Source organism: Triticum urartu, chromosome 3 (assembly GCF_003073215.2).
Source record: "Triticum urartu cultivar G1812 chromosome 3, Tu2.1, whole genome shotgun sequence".
NCBI classification, from domain to species: Eukaryota; Viridiplantae; Streptophyta; class Magnoliopsida; order Poales; family Poaceae; genus Triticum; species Triticum urartu.
The window spans coordinates 509,777,564-509,790,081 of NC_053024.1; positions in this window are offsets into that span (position 1 = coordinate 509,777,564).

The following is a 12,518-nucleotide window of genomic DNA, read 5'->3' on the forward strand; positions in this document are numbered from 1 at the left end:
GACCTCCTAGAAGAAGAAAGAGAGATGGCCATGATCAGATCGACCATTTATCAGCAAGACTTGCGTCGATTCCACGCCAGGAATGTCAAGAATCGAGCCTTCCAAGAAGGGGATTTGGTCCTCCGAGTGGATCAGCAGAAACCACACAAGCTTGCTCCTACTTGGGAAGGCCCCTTCATCATCACCAGAGTCCTCCACAATGGAGCGTATCACCTCTACAATGTTGATCGCCAGATCGACGAGCCACGAGCTTGGAATGCGGAACTACTCCGCCCCTTTTTACACTTGAGTTCTCCCTTGGACGGGATGTAATAAGAAAAAAAATTCCCGCAGTTCATTTTTATCAAAGAGAAGAGTGTTCCAATAATTGTTGTCACTTTTGTTTGCGTGCGAAATCCCTCAGTGGGTGACTTAGCTGCGAATCCGTTTCGCCTAAGTTCGAAAAATCCTACCGAGTGGAGAGCCAGACTCCCACTTGGGGGCTTAGCTGCAGCCCAGTGCTTGCCTAAGTGTTTAAAATCCTACCGAGTGGAGAGCAAACCTCCCACTCGGGGGCTTAGCTGCAGTCCAGCACTCGCCTAAGTTCTCTCACTTAGAGACTTAGCTGCAGTCCGGCACTCACCTAAGTTTGAAAAAATCCTACCGAGTGGAGAGCAAACCTCCCACTCGGGGGCTTAGCTGCAGTCCAGCACTCGCCTAAGTTCTCTCACTTAGAGACTTAGCTGCAGTCCGGCACTCGCCTAAGTTTGAAAAAATCCTACCGAGTGGAGAGCGATCCTCCCACTCGGGGGCTTAGCTGCAGTCCAGCACTCGCCTAAGTTCTCTTACTTAGAGACTTAGCTACAGTCCGGCACTCGCCTAAGTTTAAAAAATCCTACTGAGTGGAGAGCAAACCTCCCACTCGAGGGCTTAGCTGCAGCCCAGTGCTCGCCTAAGTGTTTAAAAATCCTACCGAGTGGAGAGCAAACCTCCCACTCGGGGGCTTAGCTGCAGCCCAGCGCTCGCCTAAGTGTTTAAAAATCCTACCGAGTGGAGAGCAAACCTCCCACTCGGGGGCTTAGCTGCAGCCCAGCGCTCGCCTAAGTTTTTAAAAATCCTACCGAGTGGAGAGCAAACCTCCCACTCGGAGGCTTAGCTGCAGCCCAACGCTCGCCTAAGTGTTTAAAAATCCTACCGAGTGGAGAGCAAACCTCTCACTCGGAGGCTTAGCTGCAGCCCAGTGCTCGCCTAAGTACAAGACACAACCTAATCCGCGAGTCGACTGCTACCTTCCCCTTCGGAGCTGCACCGCAAATACAAGGTTATTCCGAGTGAAGATCAAGATCCACTCGACGAATCAAACCATGAAGATATTTAACGAGAAATCAAGATCAGATAAAGCCTAAAAGGTCCCAGACCTCAGGCCAAAGTAATCGAGCCCTCAGCTCGACGGAGTTTAACGGTTACAAAATCCACTCGGCATTCCGAGGCAAATTTAAAGTGGAGCTTAAAAGTTTTTCACTCCTCAGGTGGAGGACTGGAAGGGGCGACGAACTCGTCCAAGTCGATCCCGTCTGCAATACGGGTGGCAGCAGCGATGAAAGTCTCCATGAAATCTTGAAAGTTGTGCTTCTTGGTATTGGCAACTTGGATGGCGGCCAGCTTCTCTTCTCGCGCCTCCTTGCAATGGACGCGGACCAGAGACAGAGCCACATCAGCGCCACACCGAGCAGAAGACCTCTTCCACTCCTGCACTCGGTCAGGGATTCCGTTAAGTCGAGTCATCAGAGACTCGAGATCGTTTTGGAGCGTAGCCTCTGGCCAAAGTGCCGGGTCGATCCGTGACATGGCAACCTTCAATCAAGCCAAGTAGTCCACGACGCCGTCAATGCGAGATTCCAGTCGGAGTAGATTCATGGCAACTTCATCTTTCACGGGAGAGTTGATTGGATCCAAACCTGTTTCGATCCGCCCAGTCTCCTCTTCAAAGTTCTGGCAAAGCTCTGCATACACGATCCAAGGATAAGTCAATTTTCATAGACTGAGTCGACAAAAAAAAACCCAGTCGGAACTGAATGTGCACCTTCAAGCTTGATGTACAACTTCTTGGCGAGGCTCCTCAAGTAGCTCTCCAGGTCGTCCCTCCTGCGAGCGATGCCTTCCATCTTCTCATTCAGGGTGAGGTTCTCCTTCTTCCAACATGAACACTCTCTGTTGGCTTCATTCAGAGCGGTCTTCAGCTTGGTATTCTCTTCTTCTAAGTGGTCGACCGAAGCCAGCTTCTGTACGGCCAGAGCGGTCTTGTCATCAGCCTCCTTACGGGCAGCAGCCAAGTCCTGATCCTTCTTCGCCAGAGCTTCGTTCAGTTTTTCTGCGAAGAAATGACGATTGAATCGGAAATAGCAGAAGGATACTCAAGCCTAAAAACTAACCAGTCGACAAAGTCGTCTTACCTGCGGCGTCGTCTCTGACTTTCTGCAGCTCTGTTCTGGCCAGCTCCAGATCAAGGTTCAGTTGAATCTTCTGCTTCTCCAACTCAGTATAGCGAGCTACAAGTTCGCAGGATTTCTGTAAAAGAAAAATCAGTCGACAGACGTCCAAGATAAGTTGCTTCCGAGTAACTAAGAGACAATGATGACGTTTCTAAGACCACAGCCGAATCAAAAACATTCGACGGTAGTCTCGGGGACTACACCTAGTGGGTGCACTCAGCGTGCCCCCACCGGTTCGACCAAAAAAAAGATCTTCGGGGCAAAACCGAGTGAAGAAATACAGCTACAGCAACACAATGTAAAGACTACAGTCGACTGCCAGCAGTCCACCGTAGTCTCAGGGACTACACCCAGTGGGTGCACTTAGCGTGCCCCCACTCGTCCAAGAATTGGCAGACACACCCAGTGGGTGTACAGATACAGATACAAAAGATCTTCGGAAAAGAGACTCTTCAAACAGCATATCATAACAGACCAAGTGTTGAGTCGACTGACCTGGACGTTGCTCTGAAGAGCCGAACTCGCGTCATAGGCTGCTTGGCTGGCCTCCCGAGCCATCTTCACTTGCTCCATCATGATCCCCGCCTGGCGTATAGCCTCCTTTGCAGCAACCGCTTGGTCCTCAGGGACAGGGTACGCAGCAAAAAGCGAAGGTGGATCCACAGTCGACGCCGAAGGCCGCACGCTCGTCAGAGGAATGGCGAAAGTCACATAAGCCCGAGTGGTGTCACCACCATCCCGAGCCATGGCCTCAGACGCCGGGGCAGGTTGGGGGGTCTTGTCAGCCGTCGACCTCTTGTTCCTCCTCATTCTCAGCGGTTCATTATCGTCGTCATCCGGGAGGTCGACAACATGAGGAGGGGCTACAAAGGAAACATTCAATCGACCAGGGTTGCAATAAATGTTTAGTCGACTCAAAGCGGAACGTCAGTAATCGTACCAGGGTTGGAGGTAACAGCATCCTCCATCTCTTGGTCGTCGTCCTTGGCGGAGATCTCGGAAGTAGCAGCACTGCAAGCCTCGAAAGTCAGTCGGTTGGTTCAATGGATCGACCAAGGGTCCGTCCACGGTCGACAAAGGATAACAAGTTTTATTATTACCCAGAAATGGTGGGGACGGCCATCTTCATCTTGGGCAGAGCCTTGGGCGGCTTGGACGGCGCTGCGCGCAGGTGCTTGGGAGCCTTTCCAGTCGGTGTAGGAGAAGAGGTCCGAGGGCGTTTTGACGACTGCCCAGCAGGAGCAGTCGCACTACCACGCTCCCGCGCTGGATCGTGCGTGAGCTTGGATCGCCCCTCCGGGCGGGGGGTTCAACCTCCTCCTCCTCCTCTTCGCTGGAGTCGACGTCGCCGCCTCCCTCTCCTTCACCGTCGGACTCCCACTCGCCTTGATCGTCCCCGCTCTCACCTCCGCTCGCCTCCCCTTCCTCAGTTGGGCCCTGTGCCCCATTGGGCGTCGAGTACATCTCAGTAGTCGCCTGAAAAACAACAGACAAGACAAAGGTCAATCGACCAAATCAAAGAAGACCAATGAAGAAAAACAAGACCTCAGTCAGGAGCATAGAGACATACCTGGTCCACGTCGTACGAGTTGTCGAGTGGAATTACCCTCCAGGCTCCTCGGGGGTTGTCCTTGTTTCCTGTGATGCTCGACAGCCACCCCTCCAGCATCTCATCGGTGACCTCCTCCGGGTGGATCCGAGTGGTGTCGTCAAGACCCGAGTACAGCCACATCAGGTGGTCACGAGCCTGGAGCGGTTGGATGCGCCTCCGGAGGAAGACCTCCAGCAAATCCATGCCCGTCACGCCCTCACGGACAAGCTCAACCACTCGACCGGCCAGCACTTTGACTTGAGCCCTTTCCTCCGGCCCCACTTTCAGAGAAGCAGGTTTTTCAGCTCGGTCGAGGGAGAAAGGAGGAAGACCAGTCGACTGTCCTAGGGTCGCCTGGTCCTGACAGTAGAACCAGGTCGCTTGCCAGCCACGGACCGACTCCGGGAAAGTAATGGATGGAAAACAGCTCTTCCCCCTTGTCTGGATCCCCAAGCCCCCGCACAACTGGATCACCTGCGTCCTCTCGTCACTCGACTTGGCCTTCTTGAACGATTGAGAACGGCAGGTAAAGATGTGCTTGAAAAGTCCCCAATGGGGGCGGCAACCCAAGAAAGCCTCACACATGGAAATGAAAGCGGCAAGGTATACAATGGAGTTGGGAGTGAAGTGGTGGAGCTGCGCTCCGAAGAAGTTCAAGAAGCTCCGGAAAATAGGATGGGGCAGCAGAGAAAACCCTCGGTCGACGTGGGTGGCTAGGAGCACGCACTCACCATCGCGGGGTTGAGGTTCGATCTCTCTCCCCAGAAGACGCGCAGCCTCGTGGGGAATGACTCCCCCCTCGACCATGTCGTCGAGATCCTCTTGCCGGATCACTGACGGCATCCAATCACCCTGGATCCAGCCCTTGGGCAGAGCGGACCCTGAGGAGGATCCGCCCCAAGCAGATCTTTTCCCCTTCCCCTGCGCCGCCGCCTTCTTCACGCGCTCCAGAGCGGAGGTCCTGCCCTTCGTCATCGTCGCCGGCGAAGTCTCGCACGGGCCTGCTGCGCTGGGGCGAGAACAGAGGTGGCGGAAGGACTTGCGAAGGGAGAGAGGAAGAAGAAAGGAGGAGAAGAGAGCACACTGCTTGGAAACCCCGAGCCGGCGATTTATAAGGGGCCGCTCCCGAGTGGCTGACTGGTAGGCCCAAACTATCAAGTCAAATCCCGCAGCGGACGCGCGCACAGTACGTGGCGAAAAAGGCGACGCGGGGATCGAGGAGCTTCCGCTTTATCGCTTCCGATTACTGCGGCCGCTCCCGTCCCGCGCGCTTCCCAAAATCCGAAATCCCACGACATCCGCGGGCTGCAGAACAACTTGTCAAAATGGAAGACCCCGCCCGCGCCGACGCTCGGTATGTCACAAATAAAGAAATTCACTCGACGAAAGGCCTGGAATGGATCAAGGCGACTGAAAAAGGTTGGCAACGTCATCCGTGACGATTGACCCAAAACGAGGCGCTCACGTAGCCCAAAGAACCAGTTGGAAAGATCTCCAACTCTTTCCCCACTCTAACCTCGATCCATTCGGGGGCTAATGACGAAGCCATGTACCTAGGGTAGGGGCACGGACCTGTCCAAGGAGCCCTACCCTAGGACATCCCTAGGAGAAGTCGCCTTTCAATCGACTTGAAGGTATCCCACTCGACGGATTCAAGACACTCGACCAGAAAGCTATCACTCGACCATGAAGCCAACCACTCGACCGCCAGGAGACCTATAGTCACTCCGCAGGCAAACGGTCAGCTGTTAAGTAGTATTTATGGTCATTATAGCACTTTATTAGGGGCGTTACCAGTAACGCCCGACCTTAAATGTACCTGAAAACCCTGCATTACTGAGGGCAGGAGGGGGCCGGCGAACTCTATATAAGCCACCCCCCTCCTCGGGATGAAGGGTTCGCACCCCTGTTGTTCACACGCCAGTAATCTAGTCGACCGCCTCCGGGCACCGAGACGTAGGGCTGTTACTTCCTCCGTGAAGGGCCTGAACTCGTACATCTTGGTGTGTTTACAACTTCCCCATAGCTGAGATCTAGCCTCTCCATACATACCCCCCTACATCACTGTCAGAGTTAGAACCACGACAACCTTCGTCTCGTAGTCCTCCTAGTCTTGGTCTCGTTGCACCGAAATGGCAACCTTTGCCTGATGCCTCGGTACTCCGCGGCTGCGCTTACCCTCTTTGCACCAAAGAGGAAGGAAGGACGCTGCGTGGGCTGGCACCCGCCTGGCGCCCCCGGTCGTCATGGCTTGCGTCACGGGCACCTCGTGAGGTACCCCGCCTTGATCTCTCCGCCTCCTCGTGAGCTAGCCTGACGAGGCCGCGCCTGAGGAAGCTCCGCGTCGTCCGCCCCGCGAGGCTTGGCCCCTCGCGAGGGTCTTGGGTTTGTGTTGGTGAAGATGGGCTGCGCTGGCCCCCCCTTTGAGCCACGCCGCAGGCCGCAGGCAGGCAAGTCTGGGGACCCCCGTTCCCAGAACGCCGACAGTGGAGGGGTGATACGTGTCCAATGTATCTATAATTTTTTATTGTTCCATGCTATTATATTATCCATCTTGATGTTTTATATGCATTATTATGCTATTTTATATCATTTTTGGGATTAACCTATTAACCTAGTGCCAAGTGCCAGTTGTTGTTTTTGCCTTGTTTTTATCTTCTACCGAAAATCAATACCAAATGGAACAAAAATTTTAAATGATTTTTCTTGGACTACAAGAGACCCAGGAAGGTTCGGGAGGAGGTCATAAGAGCCACTAGGTGGCCACAAGTCTGCAGGGTGCGCCCTAGGGGGCGGCGCCCCACAAGCTTGTTCCCCCCTCCCCCCGTGGCACTTCCAACCCTAATTCTTCTTCTATAAATACCCAAATATTCCGCGTAGACTAGAGGGCACACCAAAAATACTTTTCCGCCACCGCAAGTTTCTATCCTCGTGAGATCCCATCTGGAGACCTGTTCTGGCACTCTGCCGGAGTGGGATTTGATCACGGAGGGCCTCTACATCAACCTTGTTGCCCTTCCAATGATGTATGAGTAGTTTACCATAGACCTACGGGTCCATAGCTAGTAGCTAGATGGCTTCTTCTCCTCTTTGATCTTCAATACAATGTTCTCCTTGATGTTCTTGGAGATCTACTCGATGTAATCTTCTTTTGCGGTGCATTTGTTGAGATCTGCTGAATTGTGGGTTGACATGGCTAGAGACTGCGTCGGTATTTCCCCAAAGAGGAAGGGATGATGCAGCACAGCTACGGTAAGTATTTCCCTCAATTGTGAAACCAAGGTATCAATCCAGCAGGAGAACCAAGCAACACTATGTAAACAGTACCTACACGCAAAGAACAAATACTTGCATCCCGACGCGTAAGAGGGGATGTCAATCCCTCCTCCGGAAAAAGATAGATTAATTTGTAGTGGATTGGATAAATAGATCTGAATAAAATATGAAATAAAATAAATAAAGAAAAAGTGCAGCAAGGTATTTTTGGGTTTTTGGAATAATAGATCTGAAAAAAATACGGCAAAAGATAGATCAGAAAGCAAATATGATAAAAGATAGACCCGGGGCCGTAGATTTCACTAGTGGCTTTCACAAGAAAATAGCGCATGTTGGGTAAACAAATTACTGTTGGGCAATTGATAGAAGAACAAATAATTATGATGATATCCAAGGCAATGATCATGTATATAGGCATCACGTCCAAGATAGTAGACCGACTCCTGCCTTCATCTGCTACTATTACTCCACACATCAACCGCTATCCAGCATGCATCTAGTGTATTAAGTTCATGGAGAAACAAGTAATGCAATAAGAACGATGAGATGATGCAGACAATATCTATTCATATAGGAATAGACCCCATCTTTTTATCCTTAATAGCAATGATACATGCGTGCCTCGCTACCCCTTCTGTCACTGGGTGAGGACACCGCAAGATCGAACCCATCACAAAGCACCTCTTCCCATTGCAAGAAAAAGCAATCTAGTTGGCCTAACTAAACCAAAGATTCAGGGAAGAAATGCGAGGCTATAAAGATCATGCATATAAGAGAAGAAAACTCAAGTAGTATTCATGGATATAAATCTGATCATAAACTCGAACTTCATCAGATCCCAACAAACACACCACAAAAAGTCATTACATCAAATAGATCTCCAAGAGACCATTGTATTGAGAATCAAAAAGAGAGAAGAAGCCACCTAGGTACAGCGTATGGACCTGTAGGTCTATGGTGGACTACTCACGCATCATCGGAGGAGCACCAATGAGGATGATGAACCATTCGTGATCGTGTTCCCCTCCGGCGGAGCACCGGAAAAGGGTTGTAGATTGGATCTCGTGGTTCTGGAACTTGCGGTGGCTGAAATTGTGTTTCGTCGACTCCCCTAGGGTTTCTGGAATATTTGGGTATTTATAGAGCTGAGAGGCGGTAGAGGAGACCCTCGTGGGCCCCACAACCCATCAGAACGTGCCCTGGTGTCTTGTGGGCCCCACGGGCCTTCCCCTAGGTGCTTTTGGCTCCCAAGTTGTCTTCTAGTTCAAAAAATCTCCAAAAAATTTTGCTGCATTTGGACTCCGTTTGATAGGGATATTCTGTGAAGTAAAAAACAAGCAAAAAACAGCAACTGGAACTGGGCACTATGTCAATAGGTTAGTCCCAAAATGATATAAAGTTGCTATAAAATGATTGTAAAATATCCAAGAATGGTAATATAACTGCATGTAACAATCAAAAATATAGATATGTTGGAGATGTATCAGCATCCCCAAGCTTAAGTCATGCTCGTCCTCGAGTAGGTAAATGATAAAAATAGATTTTTTTTAATGTGGAATGCTGCCTAACATGTTCATCACATATTCTTTTCTTTTGTAGCATGGACATTTGGTCTTTTAATTAGTTCTAAGCAATAGTTTCTATTTGATATGAAGACTTCAATACTCAAGCATATAAACAAGCAACCATGTCTTTCAAAATATCAACACTAAAGAAAGTTATCCATAGCCCATCATGCTCAATCATTGATCCATTCACGAAACACACTCGAATATTAGCTACATTCAATGCTCAAGTATGATCATAGTGCTCCCTAGTTGGTGCTTTATAAGAGAAGATGGAGACTCAAATAAAAATAGAAAATTCATAAAGTAAATAGATAGGCCCCACGGGCCTCCCCCAGGTGCTTCCTTGGCTCTAAAGTTGTCTTCTAGTCCAAAAAAAATCTCCAAAAAGTTTCGCTACGTTTGGACTCCGTTTGATAGGGATATTCTGTGAAGTAAAAAAAGAGCAAAAAACAGCAACTGGCACGGGGCACTATGTCTATAGGTTAGTCCCAAAAAATGATATAAAGTTGCTATAAAATTATTGTAAAACATACAAGAATGATAATATAACAGCATGGAACAATCAAAAATTATAGATACGTTGGAGACGTATCATGGGTTTATGGTCAGATTATCTATGAACATTATCTGAGTCTTCTCTGAATTCTATTATGCATGATTAAGATAGCTTTGTATTTGTCTCTGATCTATTGATTTGGTTTGGCCAACTATATTGATTTTTCTTCCCATGGGAGAGGTGCTTTGTAATGGGTTCAACCTTGCGGTGCTTATTCCCAGTGACAGGAAGGGACATGACACATATTTGTATTGTTGCCATTAAGGATAAAAAGTTGGGGTTTATTCATATTGATTGGATCTATCTGTATACATCATGTCATCTTGCTTAAGGCGATACTCCATTCTTGTTAAGTTAATACACTAGATGCATGCTGGATAGCGATCGATGTGTGGAGTAATAGTAGTAGATGCAGGCAGGAGTCAGTCGACTTGTCACTGACGTGATGCCTATATTCATGATCATTGCCTTAGACATCGTCATAATTATTTGCTTTTCTATCAATTGCTCAACAGTAAATTTTTTACCCACCGTATGCGTTCTTTCAAGAGAGAAGCCTCTAGTGAAAACTATGGCCCCCGAATCTATTTTTATCGTATTATTTTCAGATCTATAAAACCAAAAACCCAAAAATACCCTGCTGCAATTTATTTACCTTTACTTTATTTTGCACTTTTACTTATCTTTTATACCTATCTCTATCATATCTCATCCTTGCAAGTAACCGTGAAGGGATTGACAACCCCTTTATTGCATTGGGTGCAAGTATTTGTTTGTTTATGTAGGTGCAACCAGTGGTGACTTGTGTGTTCCTCCTACTGGATTGATACCTTGGTTCTCAACTGAGGTAAATACGTATCTCTACTTTGCTGCATCACCCTTTCCTCTTGAAGGGAAAAACCAACGCAAGCTCAAGAAGTGGCAAGGGGTATATATAGCCTCCACAGAAAATCCAATCGTTACACACTTTTGACCCATCTCATTGGCACCGATCTGTGCAAAAATATAAACGTTAGGAATCTTGTTGGGACTGACAGGAACAACTCGGTGGAACTGATGTGCTAGGGCTTAGGGAAAACCTCATCTCGGTGGCACCGATTGCGTCATCTCGGTGGAACCGAAGTGAACTAATAAGGCAACATAGAATCAATCAAGCCAACTCGGTGAGACCGATTGCAACATCTAGGTGAGACCGAAGTGAGTGCAACAAGTCACAGAGCGTTGGCAAGGCCATCTCGGTGGGACCGAGATCCATATCGGTGTGACCAAATTGTTAGGGTTTTGGCAGTGGCTAAGTCCAGAACTCGGTGACTCCGGATGAGAAGTTTCAGTGGGACCAAGTTGGGAATTAGGGTTTGGACATATTTGGGTAGAGAAAATGGCTGAGGATTTTGGAGCAATATCACTAAGCACTTGAGTAAGTGGATCATTAAGAAACACCTCATCCCCTTTTAATAGTATTAGCTTTCCTATGGATTCAATGTGATCTTGGATCACTTAACCAAAAATGTAGAGTCTTGAGCTTTTGCCAATCCTTGTCCTTCTCATTTTGAAGGGGTTCCACATCGTCTTGTCCTTGTCATGCCACTGTTGGACTTGTCTGAAATATACAAGTTAAAACCATTAGTCCAACAAGAGATATGTTGACATTAATTGGCAAAATCACCCAGGGAGCACTTGTGCTTTCAGGCTCCCTATAAACCCTTGTGTGCTATTACTGGATTCTAATGAGAGATCCCATGTGTGTTGTAATATGGTGCGCAAATTAATATAATCTGGCACAACTACAGAAAAAATAGTTTCCTTGTTGGGAGCTCCAGATGTGAGGATAGTTGGTAGATGATAGGTTCATAATATATCGTATAGAAATTTGGTTGCCACACCATGATAACGAGAGCGCACAGCCACTATGCAGATCGTATTGTAGATAAAAGGGCTACACCATAACCATCATAAATAAATCGGCAAAGCTGAACTGACTGGAAAATAAGGGGTTGTATTGCTGCTACTAATTTAAAGCCTATCGATCACCTACATGCCAGCTCTATTCATCTGAAGACGCACTGCTATTAATATCAGTCTAGTTTATCAAAGACCGCACAGCTCCCACCATTTCCTGGATACTATGGCAGACCAACTCGAATGCTAAAATCATCTAGCAGAAGTGGCACAATAGAGCTATCGACTACAGATGTCCCTGCTCCCCTACCTGAAAAGGAACATATTGTACTTACTAAAGAAGAACGGAAGAGGAACATGTTAAAGAACAGAGGGGGAAGCATATTATTGAGATTCTGCTTCTTTCTATACAATGTTGGTTGCGCACCCATGATGAATCAGAGTGCCCAATGAAATGCAGTTCCATGATGTCTCCCTATATGTGGCCACATGCATTTGAAAACTCAAGTGGGAGCATTAGCTAACCAATTAAATGTGTGTGTGTGTGTCAACTAATGTCAGTATCATATCACATTCATATTTGAAGAAGTAAGTTTGGAGGTATGATTGGTGTGTTGTTTAGCTTCAAGAGTGTACTGTTGCTAGTACGACGCAAAGCACCTACATAGATCATAGTATGGATATAATGGGAAAACCCTAAGTATCACGAGTAAAATCAGGAAAGTGAAACTTGCTGGAAAATATGGGCTAGTATTGCCGGTACGGTTAGAAAGGCTTCGGATACCAGCTCTCTTCAACTGAAGGCATAGTACCGTTACTATCAGTCTAACTCTCAAAGGCGACACAGCTTCCAGCATTTCCTAGATATTTGGTAGACTAACACGAAGAGTTGAAAGCGTCCATGACAAGCGGCCGAATAGACCCGTACACTGCAAATGTCCCTGCTCCTCTTCACTACAAGGAACATACTGTACTACTATTATACTCCCTATGTTCCTAAATATAAGTCTTTGAGAGATACCACTATGGATCACATACGGATGTGTATAGATACATTCCATAGTGTAGATTCACTTATTTTGCTCCGTATGTATTCCATGAAGGAATCTCTACAAAGACTTATATTTAGGAGTGGAGAGAATACTTATTAAAGAAGA